The sequence below is a fragment of the Garra rufa genome, chromosome 1, assembly GCF_049309525.1.
Source record: "Garra rufa chromosome 1, GarRuf1.0, whole genome shotgun sequence".
In the NCBI taxonomy this organism is placed as follows: domain Eukaryota; kingdom Metazoa; phylum Chordata; class Actinopteri; order Cypriniformes; family Cyprinidae; genus Garra; species Garra rufa.
The window spans coordinates 20,944,684-20,958,365 of NC_133361.1; the positions used below are offsets into that span (position 1 = coordinate 20,944,684).

Below are 13,682 nucleotides of genomic sequence, written 5' to 3' on the forward strand. Positions count from 1 at the left end.
AAAAACAGTTTTTTCATGCACTTGTCAAGTTTGAGATTTTGGGCTTTTTGGTGATTCATAAAGTGTTTTTTTTTTCAGACTAGTGAAAGGAAAACACCCAAAAGACACTGTTAAGTGTTTCTTTTTTAGCACTTTATCTATTTGTGTCAATAGATTTCAATTACAATCCATATTTTTAAAGGCCGTTTTCTCAAAATGAGTTTTTCTCCTACACTGAGCCATAAATCTCCACTTCAGTAACACTTACACACACCAGACTTTACATTTTTACTCCTGTCTATATTCTGAAGGTTTTACAGAGGGATTTGTTCATATATAATTAGCTTGATTTTATACATTTTATTCCCCGCAAAATGGTAAAAAAATACATTGTTTTCTATCTGTTTTTTTTTTTCTGAATTATGGAGACAAAATGAGATTCCCAAAATCCGGTCTGTAAAACCACTCTAATATGTCAAAAAAATTAAACAAGATTTTTGAAACTGACTTCATCTGGTGTTCAGGCGAGACACTGCAGGTGAATAGGGTAAAAAAAAAAAAAACTAATAGTTGTCACCTTACTTACTCAGTTGATTGATTACATTGATAATTGCAAACATTTTTTGTATTACAAGTTTTCTAAAATGTAAAGTTAAAATATGCAAATGAGCCATTATTTAATGATATATGCACTAATTTGCATACATTTCTAGTACAAAAATCTAAACACTGGATGAAGTCAGTTCTATTCTTGTTTAATTTTTTTTTTTTTTTTTTTTTTTGACATATTAGAGTCATGTTTTTACAGAGGGGATTTTGGCTATCTCATATTGTCACTCCATAATTCAAAAATAAAACAATCTCAAACTTGACTGGTGCTTGAAAAAACGTTTTTGAGTTGAGTTGATTCATTGAAACATTCATTTGAAGTGATTCACAGGAATGAATCCAACTTACTGCTTTTGTTACAAAATCAGAGACTGTTAAAAACGTTTCAGTCTTAAAATGAAGGAAGGGTCACAAAACTAGTCTTATGTCTTTAAGAAAACTTAATGGACAAATAAAAAGTGTAATAACATCACTGCAGCACTGAAAACCAGTCCTTGTGGAAACCATGTTTGGAAACCAATGACTAAAAACACAATTTATTTGAAATAATAATCTTGTGTAACATTTTCAATGTCATTACTGTCAGTTTTGATCAATTTAATGCCCATTTGCAAAAACACTCTTTTTTCATGCACCTGTCAAGTTTGAGATTTTGGGCTTTTTGGTGTTTCATAGTGTTTTTTTAAGACTAGTGAAAGGAAAACACCCAAAAGACACTGTTAAGTGTTTCTTTTATAGCACTTTATCTATTTGTGTCAATAGATTTCAATTACAATCCATATTTTTAAAGGCCGTTTTCTCAAAATGAGTTTTTTCTCCTACACAGAGTCATAAATCTCCACTTCAGTAGCACTTACACACACCAAACTTCACATTTTTATTCCTGTCTATATTCTGAAGGCTTTTACAGAGGGATTTGTTCATATTTCATATTTATACAACATTCTATTCCCCGCAAAACGGTAAAAAAATACATTGTTTTCTATCAGTTTTTTCTGAATTATAGAGACAATATGATATACCCAAAATCCCTTCTGTAAAAACATGACTCTAAGATGTCAAAAAAATTAAACAAGAATAGAACAGACTTCATCCAGTGTTTAGATTTTCATACTAGAAATGTATGCAAATTAGCGCTCATTTGTAAATAATGCTCATTTGCATATTAAAACCTAACATTTTTGAAAACTTGTGATAGAAAAAATGTTTGCAGTTATCAATGTAATCAATCAACTGGGTAAGCAAGGTGATAACTATTAGTTAATTTTTTTTTACCCTATTCACCTGCAGTGTTAGCCTGGGTGTCCCCATGCTGCCTTCCGCGCAGCACGATTTTATTCACGCTGGAAGGCAGCATGGAAACCAAATTTTCACCTCAGGAACCAATCACAGAACGGGGAGGGAGCAGCAAGACGATGACGCCTTCTATGCGACTCACCGAAGCAGTTTGTTTATAACTATGGATCCAGCATGGCAGCAAGTTATCATTCGATGCAGCCGTTCACACGTCGCGCCTAAAAATGCGTGTCTACATTTGAAATAACAAACTTTAGCGCGCAAAAGACGCGACATGTGAACGGCCCCTTAGATAATGTTCTAAGTAGTTTAGAACGCAATTTTATTTTGAAAAAAGAGCAACTTTTGCCGTTAAACCATCGCTCTGTATACGTCATCCGGTATGATTGAAACGATTGGCTATGAGCTACGCACGGGTGCATTTGATAGACATTCGTAGCGCCCAATAAACGGCTCTGGGCATTCGTAAACCACGCCTCAAATACGAGAAAATGAACATGTGGTTCCCAGACCACGAATCATGACGAAGTCATAACGTGGTCTGGTGTTAGCCAGGCTACTGCAGTGTCTCGCCTTAAAAAAAATCTTACTGACCTCAAAACGTTGAATAGTAGTAGATGTATGGTCTAGCCCTAAGTTTCCAAAACAAAACATCGAACAGCATGATACGTTCTCATAAGGCTAAATTCCTTCTAAGTAATCAATAAAAGCATCTACATTGTCAATTCCCAGTTTTTTTTTTAACACACAAAGCTATTGACAGACCTACTCCTCTTCTTCACAGTAGAGCAGACTCTAGTTACAATTCACTGTAGATTTAACAAAAAGTCCCAAAGTTTCCCGTTCAACAGTCTCAGCCGCGTGCCAAAGTTAACAGAGATACGCGGACAGCAGGACAGGACGACTGGAAAAGAGTCGTATCCCCTGATCGCTTTATAATGAGGCCCAACGCATGAACATTCGCTTCATCTTTCTTTCAAACTGAAGACGTGCCGCTCGCGATGTACAGGAACAGCAGATCATGGAAAGAAGGCGGCAGCCTCGGATTCTCGCGCACAGTGACGGGAATGAATTTGCCCGGACATGGAGCCAAGCCCAGGCCCAGACTTGAGAGAGCCTTGTTTCTCTTTCTGAAATGCTTCACGTCCCTCCCTGCCCTCTTTCTCCTTTCATACGGCAGAATTATGCGCTTATTGTGTTCCAGTTGTGTTATTGTGGCTGTACTGGAGGATCCAGGCTGTTGGCTTTGCAAGTAAATAATAATATAAAGCAGCTGTGCTTCCAGTTTAACTGCTGAAGCCCTTGGCCCGTTACGATCCAGTGCGCTGCTTATTGCTAACAGCTTACAGCTGGAAAACAATGGTGGTGATGTGGCCCTGCGACTCAGAGTCATGTGGCAAAGAGCAGTCTCACGTTTCTTGAACTTTACTAGTGGTATGAGCTTTTCAATGGCTCATGCTGATATATAGAGCAGCCACATTCGTACACACCTTTTCACTTTTTGCTAGTACTATCTTTCCTATCTTAGAATAATCAGAAAGTCTTCAAACTATGGAATACAAATGGGAACTTAACATGTAGTGACTAAAACAAATATTGAACGAAAACTCTCTTATGAGCTTGTTTTTTTTTTTGTGTGTGTGTGTAGCTTAACATTTAGCCGAATTTTATTGATTTATATAACTGATTTTATGATGTTTAAGCATTTTGGTGTTTCAAATGGTCTTTAAGATAATGAGGGACATAAATTCATTCAACTTTTGACTGGTAGTGTATGGGTATGTTGTCTGTTAATGTATATAAAAAGCATTTAATGATTTCTTTAAAAAAAATATAGATAGATAGATAGATAGATAGATAGATAGATAGATAGATAGATAGATAGATAGATAGATAGATAGATAGATAGATAGATAGATAGATAGATAGATAGATAGATAGATAGATAGATAGATAAAAAAATCTATGATTAATAAAAATTTGTTTATTTGTAATAGATTGTTCTATTTAAAATTAATTTATATATAAATTTATATATAAATGTATAAATATATATTTATTTTTCTATATATTTTTAATTTAAAAATGAATTAAAAAATCTATATAAAAAATTAAACTATACATGCACACACATATCATAATTTTATTTACATATAATTTTTTTTACATTTTTAATATACATGCACAAACTAATATATCATTGTTTTTTTATTTTTTATTTATTTTTATATGTAAATATTTAAACAAATTAATCATATATTTTTATTTAAAAATAAAACTAATAATCTATATAAAATGCTAAAAATTAAACTGTACATGACAAACTCATATATCATTGTTTTATTTGTTAAATATATTTGTATATAATATTATTATTTTAATATTATTTAACATTTACATTATTTTTGTTATTTATAAATACATAATATATTTAAATATTTTTATAATTAAAATTGAAACAAATTGCATATATATTTTTTTATATATTTGTTTTAATATATTTACAAAATTGTATTTATCTATCATTTTTTATTTTTAATATATATTTTTATTTAAAACAAAAAAAAACTAAAATCTATACATATACCCACGTATATCATAATTTTATTCATCTATTATCATTTTATTTATTTGTCATATATTTTTCTGCTTAAAAATTATATACACTACCAGTCCAAAGTTTGGAAAAGTGTGTCCAAACTTTTGACTGGTAGTGTGTGTATATATATATATATATATATATATATATATTCTCTAAAGATTTATAAACTCCTAACCTTTGACCTAAGCACTTCTTTTGGGTTTCTTTTCCTGCTCTGTTAATCATTTTTCTCTCATATTTCCTCTCATTTTGTTGCAGTGGTTTGAAGGAGAAAGTAAGTGGCTGAAAGACATAAAAGAAAACATAAAGTGGAAAGTGTGCGGACGCTGTACTCCGTCTGTGTTTACTTTGGAGGGGTTTCACCGGAGCACCAGGCCTTTGGCAGCCCAAAGACGCAGGGACGGGTGGCGCGGACCATCCTCGGGTGTCCCGTGAAGGTGCCGAGAGGGGGGGAGAGAAAAGAAAAAGAGCGAGGGGTCCTCGGGCTGGGGCGGGAACGGGCTCCGCGCAGCAGGGAGGACGTGAGCGAAACGTTCCAAGAGGAAACGGTGAGGCCACGCTGTGATTAGTGGTTGCAGTTTAACTGCAGAAAAATGCATGGTCCAAGCCCAGCGAGAGAGGGTGGTTTCACTGGTCTCACCGAGCCCGTATGACTCAGGGTCTCTGCACTCCTATCAGCCCTGGTGAAAGTTTGTTTGCACAGCTCTTTTCTGCACGACGGTCTTTAAAATTGCGTTTTGTGGCATTTCGAAGCATTTAAAAAAAATTGGCTTTTCTGGAACTACAATAAACAGTCACATTTATGCTTTTATCCAAATGGACTTATAACAAGAGGAACAAAATCTGTTAGTCAAAGTGCCAACATATATTACACATATTTATGCCAGGTACATTTCTTCCGACAATATTAAAAATTGTACACAAGGGAGTTTTCAAAGTGATCCAATAGACGAACCTTTTAGAACCTTGAGTGAATTTAAAAGATTCCATGAACGTTAAAGGTTCTTAATGGAACCTTTATTTTTAAAAGAAGTAGAATTCGGAATCTTTACGGAATCTCTGATCATTTGAGTGTGGAATTCCACGTTGTAGGACTCTTTGTTAAATTCCCAGCCGAACTGACCTCCCCAGACCCTCCTCCCACCTTTTAGCGAATGCTAAACATTTATTCCAAGTGGATGTCAGTTGTCTCTATCCTGAAGTAATGCAGAAGAGCATCTGAAATTCCCATCACCGAGGCATCTCATACTTTCAATACTCTCAATTCCATTGCCGAACCCTCCTGAGGTTGTAAATCTAGCCCACGTGGAGAATCACGGGTGTCAGTGCAAAGGCTGAATGCCCTGTATGGGTTGCAGCCTCTAAATACCTTAAGGGTTGTTTAATTGTGGCTTCAAAAAAACCATAAAGCAAATTACTTGGTGCTACTAGATATTTAACAACCAGCAGAGACACCCAAGAATGCACTTTTGGTGCGCAGACTAGCAATTACGAACAGAAAATGGCACAAATGAAAAGTAGCAGTTCACTCGAAATTAAATTCTGGTGTTATTTACTCATGTCTTTCCAAATCTATTATAAGGAGGATTTTATCACGGGTCCTGTTTATTGTAATGGTGAAAGTCTGAAAAGTGCTTCTGCATTCTATTTCATAACTAAGTCATAACTTTGTTTGTGGAATAGATTGAACAGAGCGATTTAAGTCTGATTGACACTCATAAATAAAGGTTCCAAAAGGTAGTTTTTGCAGTGATGCCATAGAAGACGCATTTTGGGTTCCTCAAAAAACCTTTTTCCAATTATAATGAACCTTTTGTGTAATAACATATAAATGTTCATTGGCATTGATAGTTCCATTAAGAACCTTTACCATCCATAGAATCTTTCCATTCCACAGAAGGTACTTCATAGTGGGAAAAAAAAGGTTCTTTAGATTTTTTAAAAAGGTTCTTTTAAGAACTTTTCACTGAAAGGTTCTTTATGGAACCCAAAATGGTTCTTCTATGGCATCGCTGTAAAAAAAAGCTGGTTCAACATTTTGGAACCTTTATTTTTAAGAGTGTGGATGTTAAAATTTCATAATGGAACCATCAAAACACCTTTTTATTTTTAAGAGTGTGTGTGCAACAAGTTTGACATCAGTGGTGTTATTGATTTTTATGTCATTATATATGACATTATATCATTGACATCCAACCTGGCATGACACTTTTTGACTTTTTGTTCAATGAAATGTATGACTAGTTCACCAAAAAATGAAATGTGGAATTGAATGGTTCCATGCATGTCAAAGGTTCTTTTTGGATCCATAGATGCCAATAAGGATCCTTTTGTTGAATTGCACGGTTCCATGGACGTTAAAGGTTCTTTTTAGAACAACAGACGTCAATAAAGAAACTTTTGTGCAATGGAAAGGTTTAATGGATGTTAAGGGTCTTTTTGGAACATCAAAATAAAATGCCAATAAAGAAACTTTTGTGGGATGTAACGGTGCTATGGATGTTAAAGGTTCTTTTTGGAACCAAAGATGCTAATAAAGAAATTTTTGTAGAATTGAAAGGTTCTATGAATATGTAGGGTTCTTTTTGGAACCATAGATGCCAATAAAGCACCTTTTGTAGAATGGAACGGTTCCATGAATGTTAAAGGTTCTTTTTGGAACCATGGACGCCAATAAAGAACCTTTTGTGGGACTGAAAGGTTCCGTGGATATTAAGGGTTCTTTTTGGAACCATAGATGCCAATAAATAAACTTTTGTGGAATTGATAGGTTCCATGGATGTTAAGAGTTCTTTTTGGAACAATAGAAGCCGATAAAGGACCTTTTCTGGAACTGAAAAGTTCCATGGATGTTAAAGGTTCTTTTTGGATCCACAGATGCCTATAAAGAACTTTTTGTGGAACTGAAAGACTCCATGGATGTTTAAAGGTTCTGTTTGAAACCATAGCAGCCAATAAAGAACCTTTGTGGAACTGAAAGATTCCATGGATGTTGAGGGTTCTTTTTGGAACCATGGATACCAATAAAGATTTTTTGTGGAATTGAACGGTTCCATGGATGTTAAAAGTTTGTATGTACACGTGGGGCGGAAATATCAAAATAGAGGCGAGGTCCTGTTAGGCTATGGGTGTGTTTGTTTTGGTTCTTTCAAATATTTCAAAAAATGCTTAGTGGACCTTCAAAGTTTCTTTTTAGAAACACAGGTGCCAATAAAGAATCTTTTGTGGAACTGAAGAGTTCCATGAATGTTACGGGTTCTTTTTGGAACCATAGATGCCAATAAGAAAACTTAAGTTTTTTAAGAGTGTGAACAAAAAAAGGCTGAAACATTATTAAAAATATCTTCTTTTGTGTCCCACAGAAGAAATAAAAAGGTAATATGTGTTTGGAACAACTTGAGTATGAGTAAATAAAGACAGAATGTTTATTTTTGTGTGAACTATTGTGTGAAATATTGGCCTATTTCTCACACAAAGTTGGCTTGGGAAGATTCTGCATAGTTTTATGGAGTTTTATAGACCCAGCGTTTGATCATGGTGCTGGAGTTCCACTGATTCATGGGCAAAACTCTCCCAAACATCTTCAAATGCTAACCAAACCAAGCACTCCTTTTGGTCTTTTGTCAAATGTTGTGTTTAGGCCTCGCAGCGTGCACACATAAGGACGTGTTCTAAGCCTCGCGTATTCTCTCCGCTTGGCCCCACGGTTCGAGTAAAGACCAGGCCGGGGCCCCTCTTTAGTCACTGAGCATTAGAGAGCGTAATGGGCATGAATTCACAGAAGCGCTTCAGGGTGGGTCATATTTGGCAAACCATTCTGAGCATCGAGAGGAACAAGCGGTATATTCACTGGCCAGACCCCTCACAAAAGTACGCCAAAGCCTCGGCGTGCCAAGATCTCAGATTTCTGCAACGTTCAGCTCTGCTTTAGCTTACGGACCTTCACTTCATATGCGAGCCAGAAGCCTTTCTTTCCAGTACGTTGCGAAACAGGCGGTCCTATCGCAGAGCTGTCGGTCCGCACGGCGAAAACACCAGTCGACGCCAGCACGCACAGCTGGAGGAGAGCATACGATGAAGTGAGGACTCGGCGGCAATAATATGAGATGTTTGCACAGCAGCATAAGGCAGAAAGCTGTGCACATAGACACTTAAAAGCCAACAAGAAATGACATCTGGCCAATCCAGGTCAATTTTGGGGCATCTCAATGCAGTTTCAACAGAATGCATGTATTGCCAAATGAAAAAAGCACAACACGAAGAGGTCAAATGTCATGCAAACCATTGGACAAACTACACAGGCTTAGGCTTCAATAAAGGCAATTCCCTCTCAAATGCAAACCAGGCTCAATTAATAAATCAACCCCATGCGCAAGCTTTATTCAAGAGCGTTTTTGTGCAAGATGCCCCTCTCGCTGTTGGTTAACTATGTCCTGGCAGGCATCTTCTTTATCAATGGCCCCATGTGTAGCAGCCAATGAGGACGGGCTCCATTCCAAACCACATCTCAATGTGCTCACAATTAAGCACAGGGACACTGGAATCGCCTAATTGGATGATGACTGCTTTATGTCCAGGCCTCAACCACTATGGACAATAACAGTAACTTTGCCAGAATGCATCATATTTGCATGCAACATTTCAATTTTTACGCATGCATCCTGCCCTGTACGAATATAAGTAAAGACAACAAACTCATCACATGATGCTAGATTTACTACTTGCTCCCAGACATTCTGTCTGGTATTTAAGTGCATTAGTGCAAGCACCGTTTCTCATTCTGTGGAGGCACTACAGGCGTCAACTCCTGAGAAATCACACAGACCAGGGCATAAACGCTCTTGGAAAACAGGTCAGGGTCTTTCTGCTACCCTAAGTGACCGTGCTCGGTGGACAAAGCTAACTATGCATGCTTATATTGGCACGGCAGTGCACTCGAGATCAATGATGCAAGGTTGCAGTGCCATCTGAGTTCATTAGACTGGCTTACCTTCTGTAAAAGCTCCTGGATGTGTTATGGCCCAGCACTGGTCTCCACCTTAAACTTTCCAAGGGGGGATGTTTGCTCCAATTCCTTTGGATTGCAAAATGAAGAGTCAGTTTTTAAGCAAGGCCCGGCAGATTATGCAAAAGGACCTGTAAGACACTGTCACCAGTGGCTGAATAATCTACTGCTGTCTGAAAGCATCAGACTGTTGTCTGGACACGCATGACAGTGTTGGAGAAGGCAGAAAACTCAAGTCTTGCGAGGATAAAGAAGAAAAAAGGCGTCAATCCAGAGTGAATGCGACGGATTTAATAGTTTATGTCAGTTTCAGGCCATGAGGATCTATTCTCATGAAGAAGAAACCCGTTCAATGCATGTGTGTGTGTGTGTGTGTGTGTGTGTGTGTGTGTGTCAACACAGTGTCCGTACTGTTATGATCGACTCTGGAAGGACTGCTTAAGAGCGATGCGCTAAAGAAACAAACAAAAACCGATCGGAGTGACCGTTGTCTTGGCATCAAGGTGCATCGCTTGCTGGCGGCGCTGGTCCAGAGGGGTTTTTTAATGGGTGGTCGTGCGCAAAAAAGGCGATGGAGAGGAGACGTCCCCCTTTTTAGCTTCGTGTCCGGATGGTGTCTCCGTGTCGGGTTTGCGATTTCCTCAGTCCTGGGGCCTTAGTGTTGTCCTTGGAGACAGTGTGTGGTGTGGTGGGTCTCCAGCACCCCGGACGCGAGCCTGTCCGTGTCTCCTCTCCTCTCCTCGGGCGCAGCGGGCGGAGGGATCAGCCCTGACTGACTGTGACTCTGCCAGCTCAGCGCATGTGTGCTGCTCCGCCCCATCCAGCGCTGAGGAGGCCGTCCTGGGCGTCCGTCCAAACAAACTCCCCTCCCTTCCTCCCTCCAGCGCCCTCAAGATTTTTATTGGCATGGTAATAAAGCTTTTTATCGCCGAAGCTTTAATAAACATTACCTCCTTAGACCCTTTCCCTCAGATCTATTCATTTCGCCTGAGCATAGTGGACACTCTTGCTTAATTTCTTTGAGATTATTCATTATAATATAATATTTAGTGCTGGGCAACGATTAATCGCGATTAATCGCATCCACAATAAATTTTAGGTTTATATATGTGTGCTGTGTATATTTATTATGTATATATATAATTACAAGTATGCATAATAAATATATACAGTATTTTTATTTTGGATACAATCGTTGCACAACACTACAAAATTATATATATTTATTTTATTCTTTATTTGACTCTGTAACTCTAGCACTCTCTATTCTAATTCTATTCTTTAAAAAAACTTGACCCTTTAAGACTTGCACTCCATTTATTTTCCAACTGCTTGTTTTCTTTAAAAAAGTAACACTAACTTCTCTGTTCTTTATGCATTCTATTTATTTGTTTTCTCTTTATTTATTATGTAATCAACAAAAAAGCCTCTTTTTCTATTCTATCTGTTTTCTCTTTATTTATTTTATAGTTAAAAAAAACTTGCTACATGAACTGTGTTAGGCTAACTTAGACTGTTGATTTTGATTGCTTCCATTATCTTCATTTGTAAGTCTCTTTGGATAAAAGCATATGCTAAATGACTAAATGTAATATAATATAATATAAATTTATTAAAATCAGTATTTGCGATATGTTTCTTTATTGGTGTATTACATCATGTATAATTATATTTTCGTAAATATACATCATATATTTTGATCATATAAATTAATTACATTTAATTAAATATTTATTATTTTTATTATTACTAAAGTTTATTTGTATATAATTAAAATAATCAAAATAAATAAATTATAATATAATTTCCAATGCAACAAAACATAAAGAATACACAAAAAAAAAAATTAAGGATATTCATATTAAATTTAGAATATGAAAATGAAAATTCAAAATCACTGTGAATGAATTATTCTGACTAAAATAGTTTGCAAAAAAAAATAAATAAATAAAATGAAATAAAATAAAATATTAATAAAAAAAAATAACAAAGGCAATTTTAGACTCAGGAAGTTCATTAAAGTAGCAAATATATGTTTTCACGTTTTACAGTGTTTTTACATCGTTGTAAGTATGTTTGTTTCTGGTTTCCCTAGGTGAGGTTTCATCTTTCAGGTAAATATGAGTTTTTGCTTGATTTCAGCTGAACGTTTTGTAGTGACTAAGCCACGAGGTGAACACTATAACAATTAATTGTAAATTTCTGTATATGCATACATTTTGTTGAGCTGATCTTTATTATTTACTTTCCCAGGCTCGTTTAAGTTCAGCTTGACTAATTGTCTGATATTGAGCCTTTACAGAATATCATAACATAATTTTACCTTTGTTAATTGTATTTTTAATATTAAAAACTATATTAAATCAAATATTTACTACTATAATATATCTCCTGTATTCATTCCCAAAATCTGTAAGGCTGTTTTGTTTGTAGTAGAGCTGAACTGGGTGACCACTAGATGGCAGCTGCCCAAAGCTGCACTGATAGTCAACATGAGGACAAAAAGAAAAATCCTATAAAATAGTATTATGTTTGTCTGTGCATATGCAAATTGTCAATTTTAGGTTTACATCGGTGACAAATAGAAGATACTGTTTCTGTTGAATCAGATCAGACGAAGAAATGGACTGAAAGCAAAACAAATGTGAACAAATTTATATTATTGTTGAGCATGTGAGGTAAAAACCTGTAATAAAAGACCATATTTTTATGCACCTTGCATTAGCAGCCGTTTTAATGTATTAAGGGGAGACACTGCATTCAAAAACACAGTTTTTTCATGCACCTGTCAAGTTTGAGATTTTGGCTTTTTGGTTTTTCGTAGTGTTTTTTTTTTCAGATTAGTGAAAGGAAACACCCAAAGGACACTGTTAAGTACGGTGCCCGCCAGGGGACACCTTCGGTTCACTTATGTTTGTCGTGGCCACGACATATAAACTCGTGGGAACATGATATTATGTTGTGGCCACGAGATATTAATTCGTGGGAACGTCATATTAACTCGTGGGAACGTGATATTATGTCGTGGCCACGAGATCATTTTGTCGAGGTAACGACATCCTTATGTCGTGGCCACAAGATGCGATGATGAGGGAACAAGATCCATTTCTCGTGGCCACGACTTATTATGTTGAGGAAACAACATGCATTTCTCGTGGGCACGAGTTTTAATGCATAAACAAACCTGCGTGACCATAGTAACCCAGGATTAGCCTATCAGAGATAGGTTTATTAATATTTTATTTTTAATTAAGAAATTATTATATTAATTGTTACAGAAATTAATACAATATTAAATTATTATATTAACAATGGGCGATGCTGTATATGCGAATGCTGATGCTGTCTGTGCGCGATGTAGACATGTATGCATCCCACAGTCTTATTATCTCCTCTTTCCGTAATATTTGTAGGCTATTATTAGTTTATATTCGTTATTTTCCCCTTCATTTCGATCTCTTTACTTATACGTTCTGAATGTAGGTTCTATACCTGGGATTTTTACTGGAATGCAGTTCAAAGGCTGAATTGAACATATATTGTATTTTATTTAGTCTAATTAATAGACAAATATATTTTATTTAGTCTAATTAAAAGACAAATATAGTGTTTCAGTGAGAGTAAATTATTCACGTAGTTTCATCTGGAAATCATTTATCGTCACACCGTAAAATAGGCCTACATGACATTTCTATTAACTGATCGTCTTTTTTCCGTATTTGTATTATTATTATCGTCATCATTATTATAATAATTATTATTATTGTATATATTTTTATTTTCATTTATATTCGTTTCACTACGTGAATGATTCATTCGTCAGTGAACAGTATAGTATTATATAGTCTAGTATCTTAGACGAAACAAAATAAAAATATGTTCAATTCAACCTTTAAACTACATTCCAGTCAAAATCAGTCATGTCAAGCATTTACAGTAGCCTATCATTTCCATATACGTTAAGTAAAGAGATGAAAATGAAGGGGGAAAACGAATATAAACGAAAATAGATAAATATATAGGCCTACAATAATGGGCTAATTATAATAATTAATAATAATAGAAATTATTAAAAATAAAAATAAAATAAAATAGGCCTATTTTACGGTGTGACGATAAATGATTTCCAAATGAAACTACGTGAATAATTCACTCTTCACTGAAACACTATATTTGTCTATTAATTAGACT

At 35.7% G+C, this 13,682-nt stretch overlaps 1 protein-coding gene across 2 annotated transcripts in view; it reads right to left on the reverse strand.

Moving 5' to 3' along the window:
* The window catches only part of LOC141332125 (zinc finger protein GLIS2-like), a 73,770-nt gene extending 63,526 nt beyond the window's left edge, over window positions 1-10,244 (reverse strand). For both annotated transcript variants that reach the window (XM_073837233.1, XM_073837224.1), the window contains exon 1: window positions 9,477-10,244. The gene's annotated coding sequence lies outside the window, so the exon portion shown is untranslated. The remainder of the gene's footprint in view (window positions 1-9,476) is intronic.
* Window positions 10,245-13,682: the final 3,438 nt, after the last annotated feature.